This window comes from Cnephaeus nilssonii (assembly GCF_951640355.1).
Source record: "Cnephaeus nilssonii genome assembly, chromosome: 9".
Classification (NCBI taxonomy): domain Eukaryota; kingdom Metazoa; phylum Chordata; class Mammalia; order Chiroptera; family Vespertilionidae; genus Cnephaeus; species Cnephaeus nilssonii.
In genome coordinates, this window is record NC_137080.1 from 81,103,575 (window position 1) to 81,118,724 (window position 15,150).

General features: G+C 42.2%; 1 pseudogene across 1 annotated transcript; it reads left to right on the top strand.

Annotated features, from left to right (window-relative positions):
- Positions 1-3,450: 3,450 nt before the first annotated feature.
- LOC307105734 (EEF1A lysine methyltransferase 2-like) lies at positions 3,451-5,487 on the top strand (annotated as a pseudogene). The gene is made up of 2 exons: positions 3,451-3,473; positions 4,803-5,487. The product of its transcript is annotated as an EEF1A lysine methyltransferase 2-like (transcript).
- The last annotated feature ends 9,663 nt before the right edge of the window (positions 5,488-15,150 follow it).

Sequence of the window (15,150 nt, forward strand, 5' to 3'; positions counted from 1 at the left end):
TGTTTCTATTGCTCTCTCCCTCTCCCTTCCTCTCTGAAAACAATAAAAATGTTAAACAAACAAACAAATACCTAGAGTTCAGAATTATCTCTCTGTACTGGCCATTGAATTAGTTCTCTTACAATTATGGGCAATTGACCAGAAATCCACAATGTAAACAGAATTTAGGAGGACTATTAAAGATAATAAATGGTCCTCCCTTTCCTTTAGTAAAACTATTCATATTAATTCATAATAATTGAGACTTATTTTTAAAAATATTTACCACATTATTTATCAAAAAATTAAGTTAGACCCTTACCTATACTACATAAAAAAATACAGTGAAATAACTCCCTGGCTGAATAGCTCAGTTGGTTAAAGCATTGTCCCGATAGGCCAAGATTATAGTTTTGATCTCTGGTCAGGGCACATATGCGTCAACCAATGAATGCATAGGTAAGTGGAACAACAAATCGATGTTTCTCTAACTCTCTCTCTCTCCCTTCCTTTCTTTCTCTAAAAAATCATTTAAAAAAAACTTTTAAATATGTACTTTTAAGAACTTAACTAAAAATTAATCAAAGACCTAAACATAAAACTATAACACTATGTTTTTTATTACATCAAACTAAAAAGCTTCTCTACAGCAAAAGAAACCAACAAAATGAAAAGGGAGCCCACTGTATGGAAGAACATACTCGCCAATGATACATCTGATAGGGAATTAATCTCCAAAATATATAAAGAACTTATATAACTCAACACCAGGAAGACAAACAATCCAATTAAAAAATGGGCAAAGAACCTTATGAGTAGACACTTCTCCAAAGAGGACACAGAGATGGCCAGTAGATATGTGAAATAATGCTCAACATCACTAATAATCAGAGAGATACAAATTAAAAGTACAATGAGGCAGTACCTCACACCTGCCAGAATGGATAAATAAATAAATAAGTCAACAAACAACAAGTACTGGAGAGGATGTGGAGAAAAAGGAACCCTGGTACACTGCTGGTGGGAATGCAGACTGGTGCAGCCACTGTGGAAAATGGTATGGAGTTTCCTCAAAAAATTAAAAATGAACTGCTTTTGACCCAGTGATAACACTTGTGGGAATACATCCTAAGAATCCCAAAATACCAATCAGAAAATATATATACACTTCTATCTTCATAGAAGCTAATTTATAATAACCAAGATCTGGAAACAGCCCAAGTGCCCATCAGCAGTTGAGTGGATAGAAAAGCTGTGGTATACCTGCCAGGCATGGCTTAGTGGTTGAACAACAACCTATGAACCAGGAGGTCACAGTTCAATTCCGGGTTAGGTGACATACCTGGGTTGAGGGCTCAATCCCCAGTAAGGGGCGTGCAAGAGGCAGCTGATTGGTTATTATCTCTCATAATTGATGTTTCTATCTCTCCTTCCTTTCTGAAATCAATAAAAAATACATATATATATATTTTAAAAAGCTGTGGTATGTTTACACAATGGAATACTACTTGACTATAAAAAAGAAGAAACTCTTACCCTTTGCAATGGCATGAATGGACTTGGAGATTGTTATGCTAAGTCAGTGGTCGGCAAACTCATTAGTCAACAGAGCCAAATATCAACAGTACAACGATTGAAATTTCTCTTGAGAGCCAAATATTTTAAACTTAAACTTCTTCTAACGCCACTTCTTCAAAATAGACTTGCCCAGGCCGTGGTATTTTGTGGAAGAGCCACACTCCAGGGGCCAAAGAGCCGCATGTGGCTCGCGAGCCGCAGTTTGCCAACCATGGTGCTAAGTGAAATAAGCCAGCCAGAGAAAGACAGATACCATATGATCTCACTAATATGTGGAATCTAATGAACAAAATAAACTGATGAACAAAATAGGTCCAAAGACACGGACGCATGGAACAGCCTGACAGATCTCAGAAGGGAGGGGACAGGAGGTACTGGATGAAAGAAGGTGAAGAGGTTAGCCAATGAACATATATACATAGCCCACGGACACAGACAGCAGTGTGGGCAGGCCAGGGTGGGGCAAGGGCTGGGTGGAGGTGGGCAAAGGGGTGGTGGTGGAAATCTGTAATAGTGTCAACAATAACCAAAAAGTGTATGTGGTTTACTTGGGAAACTAAGAAATATTAGTAAGTGGGGAAGAGAGGCAAGGAAGCTTGATTGGCCTGGCTCAGTGGTTGAGCATCGACCTATGAACCAGAAGGTCACGGCTCGATTCCTGGTCGGGGCACGTGCCGGGTTGTGAGCTCGATCCCCAGCGTGGGGTGTGTAGGAGGCAGCTGACAAAGATTCTCTCTCACCATTGATGTTTCTACCTCTCTCTCCCTTCTTCTCTGAAATAAGTACAAAATTATATTAAGAAAAGAGAGAGAGGCCAGGAAGAAAAAGCAATCCAGATGATTTGTGTTATCGATACAGTTACCACTATGAACAACTGGGACTTAATCCAGCTGGGGACTTGGGATCCAGTATAACACAAACTTCAGAGCCAACTCCCTGATGAAGTGAAGCAATGGAATATTGTTCTCCCAGTTTCCATCAGTCATTTTTAAGGCCTGCTCCCTAGATGTCTATGTGAGCCAGGTGCAGCAGAGTGAGCTCCAGTGTCTAGATAAAGTCCTTGGGCAAAGGGACCCTAATGCTGGCAGCCGGACATAGTGAAGGCTGAGGCACTGACAGTATCTGCCTCAATGTATTTAATTCAGACTTTTATTACTAATTCAAATGGGATTACATTAATTCATTTGAATTGGAAGAGGTTTCTTGATTAGGAAGATGTTTAATAACATACTTTAGGACTTACTGGGTGGGAAGCATTTACCAGGCACCCCAGCAGCCCCTGTAACTCTGACTTTGAACTGTCTACATCCTTAGCGTCAGTCCAAGTCTTCGCTTCCCAATTTGCTCCTCATCCCCTGCTCAAGTACGGAAGAGCACCCAACAGCCTTCTACAGAAGGAAAACTTGGGTGAAAAATCGCAGTGTTCTTCTGAATGCTCTTAAATCTCATGTAGTTATTTTTATATCCGAAAATGTCCACATGTATCTCCAGCTCTTCCTGTGGGAGGAAGGGGAGGCAAAGATAGTGAAAAAATCTCTTGGAGGACAAAGCTAAGTTGTCTAGAGAATGGTCAAAGCTTAATTTCATTTATGTTTCAATGACCACCAGGGACAACTCTCCTTGTGAGACTTTGTGTGTGTGTGTGTGTGGAATTGTTTGCAACTTTGCAACTTTCTCTCTTTGCTGTTTCCATCCCTTTCCTGTTTCCTGTTACATTTAACGGTAAAACCAAACCTCACTAAACAAAAAGTCCTTGGAAAACCTTCAAAAGGTTGTGTGATTTCAAGGTGGTTATGGGTCAAATAAATTTTTCTGGTGTGTGGGACACTGGCAGGATTAGAATCTTCCAGGAGACACCACTGAAGATGGTCCCGTCCCAATGAGATGGGATGCATGAAGGAGCCACAACATCCACAGTAAGTGGCCTCGCTGGCTTAAAGCTGAAGAAATCATCGCTATCTGAGAAAGTGGGGAGACAAGAAGTCTCTTGGGATATTAAGTTGAAATCAAAACCTGGAAACACTTTTAAATGTGAGAGCTGGGTTCTGAGATGCTGACAGTAAATGTACAGTTTAAATAGGTTTTGTCTGAAGATCTAATGTTTTACCATTTCTCCCTTGGGGGGCCAAACCCATTTCTTTAAAAAAAAATACATTTTATTTATTTATTTACTTATTTTTACAGAGTTAGAAACATCGACGAGAGAGAAACATCGATCAGCTGCCTCCTGCACACCTCCTACTGGGGATGTGCCCGCAACCAAGGTACATGACCTTGACTGGAATCAAACCTGGGACCCTTCAGTCTGCAGGCCAATGCTCTATCCACTGAGCCAAACCGGTCAGGGCCAAACCCATTTGTAAAAAATATATATTTTTATTGATTTCAGAGAGGAAGGGAGACAGATAGAAACATCAATGATGAGAGAGAATCAGTGATCACTTCCTCCTGCATGCCCTCCGCTGGGGATCGAGCCCTTAACCTGGGCATGTGCCCTGACCAGGAATTGAACCACAACCTCCTGGTTCATAGGTTCAACCACTGAGTCACACTGGTCAGGCCCAAACCCATTTTTATGTAAAGGAATTCCTCAGCTGGAAGAGTTAGTGAGAGGAGACATGAATGTTACCCATTGAGGAAATTTTGCTTTTCAGTTACCTGCCTGGCTTGTATTCTTGGATTTATACATGCATAAATGTACACTTGCCCTTCCTGCGGCATGAATACTTGGCTTAGAAGGATACTGTATGAGCTGTTAAGCCATGAAAAGACGTGGAGGAAACTTAGATGCATATTACTAAGTGCAAGAAGCCAACCTGGAAAGACTACAGACTGTATGATCCCAAATATGATATTCTGGAAAAGGCAAAACTATGGAGACAGTAAAGTGATCAGTGGTTGCCAAGGGTTTGGGGTGGGAGTGGGGAGGGATGAATGGGCAGAACACAGGGATTTTTAGGGCAGTGAGACTACTGTATGTATTATAATAGTATATATACGTCGTTATACATTTGTCCAAACCCATAGAATGTTCAACACCAAGAGTGAACCCTAATGTAAGTAAGGACTTTGGGTGATAATGATGTTCCAATATAGATTCACCAGTTTTAACAGACATCATTCTGAGGGGGGATGTTGGCGACAGGCAAGGCAGTGCATGCGTAGGGACACAGGTTATATGGGAAATCTATCTACCTCTGCTCAATATTGCTGTGAACCTAAAATTGCTTTAAAAATTAAAGTAGGGCGCCATCCTGGGAGGGCAGTCCCGGAGCGGGCGGCTTCGCCGGGTCGACCCGAGAGCATTGGGATGCTGTGTATGAGCGAGAACTGCACACTTTCCAAGAATATGGAGACACAGAAGAAATCTGGTTTGGGGAGGAGAGTATGAATCGACTCGTAAGGTGGATGCAGAAACACAAGATGCCACTGGATGCTTCGGTGCTTGATATTGGAACCGGAAATGGTGCTCTCCTGGTTGAACTTGCAAAGCTCGGTTTCTCCAATATTACTGGCATTGATTACTCGCCTTCTGCAATACAGCTTTCAGGAAGTGTTATAGAGAAAGAAGTATTATAGAGAAAGAAGGGTTATCTAACATTACGTTGAAGGTAGGAGACTTCCTGAATCTTCCCACAGAGCTGTCTGACTTTCACGTCTGCATTGACAAAGGGACTTTTGACGCTATAAGCCTGAATCCTGACAGTGCCGTTGAGAAGAGGAAGGAATATGTGAACTCTCTCTCCAGGGTGTTGAAAGTGAAAGGCTTTTTTCTAATAACCTCCTGTAATTGGACCAAGGAAGAGCTGCTGAACGAGTTCCAGTTCCATGAAGGATTTGAACTTTTCGAAGTGTTGCCAACACCCACGTTCAGCTTTGGAGGCCGGTCTGGAAAACAGTGTGGCTGCATTGGTTTTCCAAAAAACGTGAGGTTTTTCGCTGGACAAACTCAGAGCGCTTTTAAAGAAACCCCACATCAAAGTAAAAGCGGCAGAAAATGCAGGTGCAGCTAACTGCTCAGTCAGTACACAGGATGCACATGGTGCGGACACAGGTCCTGGGTGTGTGGGCGGCAGGCCTGAGGCCAGCCAGGAGTAATTCCAAATGTTCTTTGTATTAGCAATGTAAATATTTTTCTTCTTGATTAAAAACACTTTCTTGTACCTGCCGAACAGTTGACAACTTTAAAGCAGTAAATGGATCTACAGAAAATAAATAAATAAATAAATAAATAAAAATTAAAGTATATATTTTTTAAAAAGTGGCTTGGCCAGCGTGGCTCAGTGGATTGAGCATCTTTCAATGCACCAAGAGGTTGTTTGTTTGATTTCCCACCAGGGCATATGCCCTGTTGGGGGCTCAATCCCCAGTAGGAGGTATGCAGGAGGCAGCCCATCAATGTTTCTCTATTATCGATGTTTCTATCTTCTCTCCCTTTCCCTTCCTCTCTCTCTAAAAAAATCAATAAAAACACATATATATTTTAAAAGTGTATTGTATGTTTAACTATTGTACACTTATACCTCCTGCTCAGCAGTTCCTTTTACAGACGACAACTGTCTTGGATCGATTTTGCCACCTAGTGGCTATCTTGGGGAACTACCAAACGCAAGACTGCCTTCTTTTTCAGTCAGGAAAACTTGTAATATACCAGACTTGCTTTCAGATATTCACAACTCACTGCTCAGCAAATGCCACTAAAGATAATCTCTCTCTCTCTCTCTCTCTCTCTCTCTCTCTCTCTCTCTCTCTCTCTCTCTCTCCTCCCACCCCCTACCTTTACTACAGCAACCTCCAACTATTGCTATTCTTTCTGTTTTCCCACAACGCAGTTTTGTCATTTCCAAAATCTCTCTTTTTTCATTCCCCCTCCCCCTTAATCTGTGAACCTCTCACTAAAGTTAATAAAATTTGTATTTTTCAGGCATTATTAGACACACTGAAACCAATGTAACAAAGTCTAAAACTTTTGTGGCGCCCAGAATTGCCCTTCTTTCAGAATCCCCATAAGCTTTAAAGGGATTAGATTAGATTTGTTTTCCTCCATCACCAGTATTTAAGGCAACATTTTAAAATCAATTAAAATATTACTTATACAGATGTGTTTGCTGATATTTGTCAACGGAAAACTGGTAAGATAAACCAAGAACTAACACAAATGACTTCTGTAAGGGATGAGAGAGATCAGAGCTCAGTGCAGGAATAGAGAGACTTTGCTGATTGTAGGTTTGTTTTTTATTAAAACAAATTTATTGAAATTTACAGAAATAAAACTCACTCATTTAAGTGCACAAGTCAATGATTTTTAGTAAATTTACAAAGTTATTCAACCATCACCACAATCTCATTCTAGAATGTTTCAATCAGGCCCCAAAGAAACTTGGCCTTTATTTGAAGTAACTCTCCTTTCCCACCCTGCCCCCAAGGGAAAGGAAGACGGGCCACCTGTAAGACAGAGCTTGGAGGGTTAGTTTTCCCTTAGGAATTGGGTCTTTTTGTTGTTGTTAATCCTCACCCGAAGATATGTTTTCCATTGATTTTTAGAAAGAGTGGAAGGAAAGGGGGAGGAGGGGAAGGAAAGAGAGAGAAACATCGATGTGAGAGAGACAAATCAATTGGTTGCCTCCTGCATGCATCCGGGGGGGGGGGGGGGGGGGGGCGGGGTGTGTGAGGATGGAACCTCCAACCCAGGTAGTGCCCTTGACTGGGAATCAAACCTGCCGGCGCTCTAACCACTGTGCTGCTGTCCAGGGCCATGGTGCTCATTTTCTAGATCTGTTGTGAGGATTGGATGAGTTGATAGATGTAAAGTGCTTGAACTATAACAAACATCCAATACTCATTGATACAGAGAACAGACTGGTGGTTGCTGGAGGCAGAGGTAGGGGTGGGGTGAGGGGTGGGCAACATGGGTGGAGGTCAAAAGGTGCAGACATCCAGTTATAAAACTGATAAGCCATGGGAATGTAATGTGGAGCATGATGACCATAGGTAACAATGCTGGATTGCTTTTCCGGAAGTTGCTAAAAGAATAGATCTTAAAAGTGCTCATCACATGAAAGAAATTATTTGCAGCTATGTAGGGTGGCAGATGTTAACTAGACTTATTGTGGTCATCATTTTGCAAAATGCACAACTATCAAATCATCGTTGTACACCTAAAGCAAATACAATGTTATATGTCAATTATACCACAATAAAAATAATTTAAACAAAATAGAGATTCCCTTTAGTTAAAACACCCCACTACAAAGGAAATGAAAACTGGTGGATTTTTGTTCATAAAGTCATCTTGGGCCAATGTATAATATCCAGTTTCCTGTCAAAGTTCAGAGAGTCCACAGTGTTGGTAGGATTTTAAGCAGGATGTGTGATTTCATTTTGGGTACCCTGTTATCTGCCACTAATCCACATGTCTATTTTTACCAAGAGGTCTAATCCCAGGGATTCACTGTATCCTCAGAACTGGAGTGCCTGCAAAAAGTTAAGTTTTTAAGACATGAAGTTTGTAGCAGATGTAAGGCTAAAAAAATAACTAAATCTCTTAAGATAACAATTTTTAGATGGTTCCACATCCCCCAGGATGTCTTATCTGATTTAAGCTCCTTAGTAAATCAAAATATTTGTCCTGAAGTAGACAACCAGCTTGGAAGGTTTCAACAGATGGGATTTTTAAATAGCTCTGGGATACGTCAGTTTATGTGAAACAAAACAAAACAAAAAGAAATTTAAAAAATAACTATAATCTTTCCAGGGTTTTATAAAATTATAAAATAAACGACTATTTGCTTAGTTATGGATTTCTGCCTAAACCAGTTAGTTTACAGACATACTTATGAGACCAGCACTTATGATGGCTGGGACATCATACGTCTATAGTTGTTCCTCAGTATCCACCGGGAATTGTTCCACAACTTCCCACGGATGCCAAAATCTGCAGATGCTCAAGTCCCTTAAATAAGCTGGCATAGTTTTCACATGTAACCTATACACATCCTCCCATATACTGAAATCATCTCTAGATTGCTTATAACACCAAATACAATGTAAATGATATGAAAATAGTTGTTACACAGTATTGTTTAGGGAATAGTGACAAAAAAATAAAGTCTGTACATTTTTGGTACAGCAACATCTAAGCCTAATATTTTGGATCTGCAGTTGGTTGAATCAGCTGATGTGAAACCCACGGGTACAGAGGGCCAACTGTGTGACTCAGGTACTATGCCGAAAGCTCTTGATTTCGTTTGTTATCAAGGATGCAAGTGCTCCTTTGGGTTGTGGCTCTTTGCAGACCTCCTTCTTGCCAATACCATCACAGCTGCCCTCTGCTCCATCTGCTCCTCGTCCTTGATCAAGTTGTGCCTGTGATTTGGGAAGATGGTGAAAGCAGAGACTTGTGTTGCTTCTGCTCCACACCCCTCCCCAGGGGTAGCTCAGTGACGAACACGGGGATCTCCATCCTGGATGGATTTTTATGACATCGGACCTTCTGTCTGTCATGCTCAATGCAATCTACAAAAAGCATTCTTACATTAAGCTCAGGAACATGCCTTAGCTCCCGTATACTTCATAATCATATTTCCTCTTCTCCACACCCACATGAGCAAGCAATATTTGCAAATCATTTTGACTGCGAACTTGATAATTTATGTGAGGCGTCCTTGAGTGCTCAGGGCCTGGCTTTGCCCTCCACAGAGCTCCTGGTTGGGGCCACAGTGGAAAGGGCCTTGTGGGGTCCTTTATGACCTAGACTGAACCTGGCCCTTAGCAGTGAGGACTAAGCAGGTGATACTAATCAGCAAGCAAAATAAATGCCTTAAAGCCTGGCATTTCTTGGGGTTCCTCAGCACCTCTTCTCCTCCCCAGGATATTCATTCTAATACCTTCAGATTCTATCCATGTATTGATGATTATCAATTCTATAATTTCAACCCAGAACTCTCTCCTGAGGTTTAGTTCCACATAACGCACAGGCTAGCAGGCCTCTCCTGTGGGATGTCCCTTGGCTAGCCCGTGGAATTCATCATCCCCTCCCTCCCCTCCCAGAGTGCGGCAGCCTTAGCAGGCGTGTCTACTCCCGTGAGGGGCACACCATCCACCCGGTTCTCCAAGCAAGAATCAGACTCGACTCCTTATTTCCTACATCACCCTCCAACACGCACAAATATACCTCCATTCTCTATCTTCCTGGTTATTTCCAGAATTCATTTAATTCTTTTCACATCCACGGCCACTCTCTTCACCTTCACTGCCACTCCTCCCAAAGCTTCCTACATGTCTAGCTCCGGATCTTGTCCCTTTCTAATTCTCTAAGTGCAATTAAAACACAATTCCGGTCATATCACGCCTCTGCTTGAACTCTTTCCAAAGTCCTTTATTGTCGTCTAAATAAACACTATCTCAGCAACCAATAGTTCTCAGTTCCTCCAGTGCCACCCCCCCTTCTCCTCACTTGTACTTGGCTAACTCCTATTTAACGGTAAGGGTTGATTTTGTTTATTATTTCCTCTGGGAAACCTTCCCTGCATTCCTCTGTTCCCACAGCTCCTTGTGCTTAGCCTTCATAGCACTTGTATTATTTTACACTTACCTGCCTGTCTTCTTCATCATACTCTACGTGCCAGGAAGGAGGGAACTGAGTCTAGTTCAGCACCTTGGTCCCAGTACCTGGTAGGTGTTCTGCAAATATTTTTGTGTGAGTTAATGAACTGACTCACCTCAACCAAAATCACCATCACTGATAGTGGTATATGTGTATGTGCCTTACAGCATAGGAACAAAATACAAAATGGGAAAATCTTATATTGTGAGCCATTCCTGGAAATATTTGATTCTTGCTCTGTTCAGAAGGTATTAGAATGAACCACATAAAAAGGCAAGATAATTAATCCATTAACAAATAAGTAAAGAGGCCCTTTTGGGTGTTAGGCCTTTGGAAATACGGAGGTGATTAAGGCCTGGTGGTGTTCTCCAGGAGTTCAAAGTCGAGTGGGTGATAGACTCACAGGATGCTAAAGTGGGGGAAGACACAAGGGGAATCCAATTCAGCCCCTCCTTTTACAGAGGAGACCTAGATGCTTTCTACAGTGTCTTCCAAATGACTCAATAGTTCTATAAAAAGAGAACAACTTTCTGGTTACACACCCACACTTTTCCCACCTTCAATTAATCTACTTCCTTAAAAAGGGAGCATTGTATCAGCAACACTATGAAAATATAGCCAACATAAGCTCGCCTTGGAAAGGAAATGTATGGTCTGCCAAAGCTGCTGGGAGGATCAATATCTATCTGAAATCTTGGCATCGTAAATGACTTAGGGGGGAAAAAATCTGTCTGTATGAAATAGTTAAAAAAATGATCAGCCCTAGCTGGTTTGGTTCATTGGATAGAGCGTCGACCTTTGGACCCAAGGGTCCCAGGTTTGATTCCAGTCAAGGGCAATTTTCTGGTTATACACCCACACTTTCCCCACCTTCAATTAATCTACTTCCTTAAAAAGGGAGCATCGGTTTCAGGCTCTATCCCGGGCCCTGCAACCAATCGATGTGTCTTTCTCACATTGATGTTTCTCTCTCTCTGTCTCCCCCGCTCCCTTCCATTCTCTCTCTCTCTCTAAAAAAAAAAAAAGGCAATGGAAAAATATCTCCAGGTGAGAGGATTAAGATCAACAAAATTATCACTCATTAAAATCATCAAGCTATGCTTGCCGGATATGGGAAGAATTTGATTACACAGTTGTTTGACTCAAGTGTTTCACTGGCCAGAAACTGGTTTTAAAAGAGACTGGTATTATCAAATTAAGATAAAATTAGTCTTCAATGGACACTTTAGGAGTAAAATGGCCATTTGTGCACCTTTAAATGTGTTGACATCAGGCAAAGACAGGCCAACTGGTGTGCATCAGGTGAGCTGTGAGGAAGTGGCCTGTCAAAGACTGTTTTCCTGGGATAAAACAGGCCCCACCAGAGGAGACAGGCGCAAGGCAGCCTAGAATTAAAAGGTTGAAAATATCCACATCTTCAACTCAGAAAACCAGAAATGCTCACTTGTGGAGGACAGTGGATGCCTTAAATATCTTAGTTTCCCTCCCATGTCACCTGTTTCCTGGAGCTGGGAACAACCCTAGGTGGGGTTTCACGTGCTCTGTTTTATATTTAGAGGATCACTGACCTTAGAAGACCTTCCAGGCACAAAAAGCTATTCTCTAGAAGTGACATAGATTGGCCACTGATTATGGTTGCTATGTCAGTATACCATTACACACACATATTCCTTTTTTACATATACATACATATAAATTATATATGTGTGTATTACTATTGCATGCACATCTATTTATTATTACAACTACTAGGAGCAATTGTATTAGGAAAACAGACTATTCACCTGTCAAATTTTGGGCATGGCTTTCCCTTTTGATTTCATAATTCATGAGGGAGAGGGGGGAAAACTTTCCTTTTTTTGGTATTTAATAGAGGAGCAATGACACTGTTCCTTCAAATAGAAAAGCCACAGTTGCCTCATCTCAGAGATTCAAACAGCTCTCAATTTTTATGTTGATTTCATGTGGGCTAGAATGCAGTGGAATTTAAACTAGGCACCACAGAGAGAACCAAACACCCCACATTTCCTAATTAGGTGAGCACCGAGGCTTGGATGATAGATGATGGGAACATCTAGGCAGGCATTGTGATGTGCTTTTAAAAATTTTTTAAAGATTATAGGCTCTGCTATTATAGAAATACTAGAGGCCCGGTGCATGAAAATTCATGCACTGGAGGAGGTGTCCCTCAGCCAGGCCTGCCCCCTCTCACAGTCTGGGAGCCCTCAAGGGCAGGAGGCCACCCGGTGATCAGGGGAAGGCGACGCCCCATCAAACCTCTGATGCTGTCACTGCCAGTAGCACAAGCCACGGCTGGCCCTGGTTACCTGAGCTTCGGGTGGCCCTGGGCGGCTGGGCAGCTGCCACCCGAGGCTTGCCTGCACCTCGGGCCAGCCCTGGGTGGTTGGGCACCACCATCTTGTGGCTGTGGATGCCGCCATCTTTGAGGGCATGGCAGTCAATTAGCATATTCCCTCCTTATTGGCTGTGGGAGCCGCCATCTTTGAGGGTGGGACAGTCAATTAGCATATTCCCTCCTTATTGGCCGTAGGCGCCGCCATCTTTGTGATGGTTTGAGGGTCAATTAGCATAGTTCCTCTTTATTAGATAGGATATATGATTTTGAGTTTGTTTAAAGATACAATTTTCTCAAATTTGGAATTATGACCCTGACTTCACAGTGTGTATATAACTTGCCCAAGTTCTTCTTCCTGGTAGGTAGGGAAGCCAGGGCTAGAAGACAGTCTGACTCCAGTGCCAGGAATCTTTCCTCCATCACACACTCTTTTCAGAGAGAATTCTTTTAAATCCTCACCTTTGGATATTTTCCATTAATTTTTAGGGAGAGTGGGATGGAGGAGGAGAGACAGAGAGAGAGAAACATCAATGTAAGAGAGACACATAAATTGGTTGCCTCCCACCCATGTCCCAACCAGGATCGGGGATTGAGCCTGCAACTGAGGTATTTGCTCTTGACCAAAATATAACCCAGGTCCCTTCAGTCTGAGGGCTGACGCTCTATCCACTGAGCCAAACCAGCCAGGGGAATCACACATTCTCTTTAAACCATACTGTTCCTCCTCCAGACCTGCCACTCCAGCATTTAACAGAGTACCCAAACCCATGATGATTCCTCAACAACTGCTCATGGAATTGAGGTGAACCCAAGTACAGACTTGTTCACCATATTAAGTGAACAGGACTTCAGTGGAAGAAGAAACCCAAGCAGCCACGTAGCCAAAGAGGTAAATAGGGACCTCAATGCCATACACTGCCTCCCTCACCACTTCCCAGCCCAAAGGAGAAAGACTTAAACATGACCCCAAATTACTTCTGCATAAGTAGAATAAAGAATTCGAAGCAAGTACTGCCAACTCACTTGAGAGATGGCTAGAAATGAAATTGGTTCCAACTGAGCAGAAATTCAATGTTGGCATTCACTCAACTCAGAAATTAGGTCAGTTGTTTAAAATTGTGTCCCAAGGAAAGGCTGAGTGTCACAGGTAATTACCTTCAAACTTCCCAGCATCCTGAGGGAGCCAACATTAGTTTCAGAGTGCTCTGTATAAGCACTGATTGGCCTCGTCCCCAGCTTGGTTTTTATATTCACAGAGTTTACTCCCATGAGCCATACCATCAGTTTTCCCCAGCTCATTGAAAAAAAATCTCATTTCCCAGCAGCAACAATTCTTTGTGTTCCTCTAGCATATCCTTCTTGGGGCAGACAAGCCATCATTCTCTTTGTTCCTAAGGAGGCAGTCAATTATAGATTTTTATAGTTAGGATTCTGAAACATGACATTTGAGACAGGCTTACTTTCATCCATAGGTCCCTAGAGCATAATCTAATTATGAACAAGGTATAATGCCCATAGTCTTACACAGAACTCTGGAGTAAAGGCTCTATAGCAACCAGAGACATCAATAAGAGAGCATTAACTCTGAAGGCAGCATTTATTGAACACCAAAGAGCGTCAGATATGCCACAATGTGGTAACAAAGCTAATACATTTCCCTTTTATTTCCCCTCTTAAACTAAATTGAGTTGGGTGCCTGTCTCTGGGGACCTGGCTAATACAGGCATCCCTTCCTGCCTCATCGTTGCCTGGCCTTTCTGTGAAGAGTCCAGTTTTCAGATGATTCTAAATCCCTCTCTTCCAGACCTTCCGTAGCTGACCCCGTCTCTTCTGCTGCCCTTTCTCAGCCTCTTCTCCCCTCTTTCCAAAGGGACAGCTAAGATAATCTGCACCAATGTCTCAATAGCCTGGTCTTTTCCAAAAACATGTTTAAATACTCCTAGAAGTATATTTGCATATTTCATGTAATGTTTCACAGCCAGAAGAAGACACACCCTATTATCTAAGTAATCCAGTCTAACAAAGGAGCCTTAAGGCTCCTTTCACACAGACATACCCAGACACTCTCATCATGGAACCTCTCCACTTTTACAGTGAGTTGCAGGATATTTATTTTCCCAGCAGCTGGTACAGGTTTCCGTATAGCGTGAGATCTGTCCTGTTGAACTGGTCATCTTCACAGTTCACCATGTGGCCTTGCTTATAGTTTCTGGAGTCACTGAATGTTTGGGTATGAATGACATTTGTGTGGAAACATATGGGTGGATGTTGGTGGAGAGCATAAACTCAGGGAATCTGGGGAAATATTACTTAATTCTTGCATATATGCATGCAGATTTACAATTCAGGGCAATTTACTAAGGAACTACTTGGCAGCAAAAAGAAACTCCTGACATCTCTGTTACTTTTTTTTTTTTTTAAAGACACTTTGTTAAACTTTACTTCAATTATCTTCTAAAAGGGTATCCCTGGTGTCAACTTGATTTTATCCCTGGCCAGTTTGTTCAGTGGTTAGGGTGTCGGCCCTTGGACCAAAGAGTCACAGGTTTAATTCCTGGTCAAGGGCATTTACCTCAGTGGCAGGTTCAATCCCAGCCCTGGCTGGGGTGAGTGTGGGAGGCAACCAATTGAT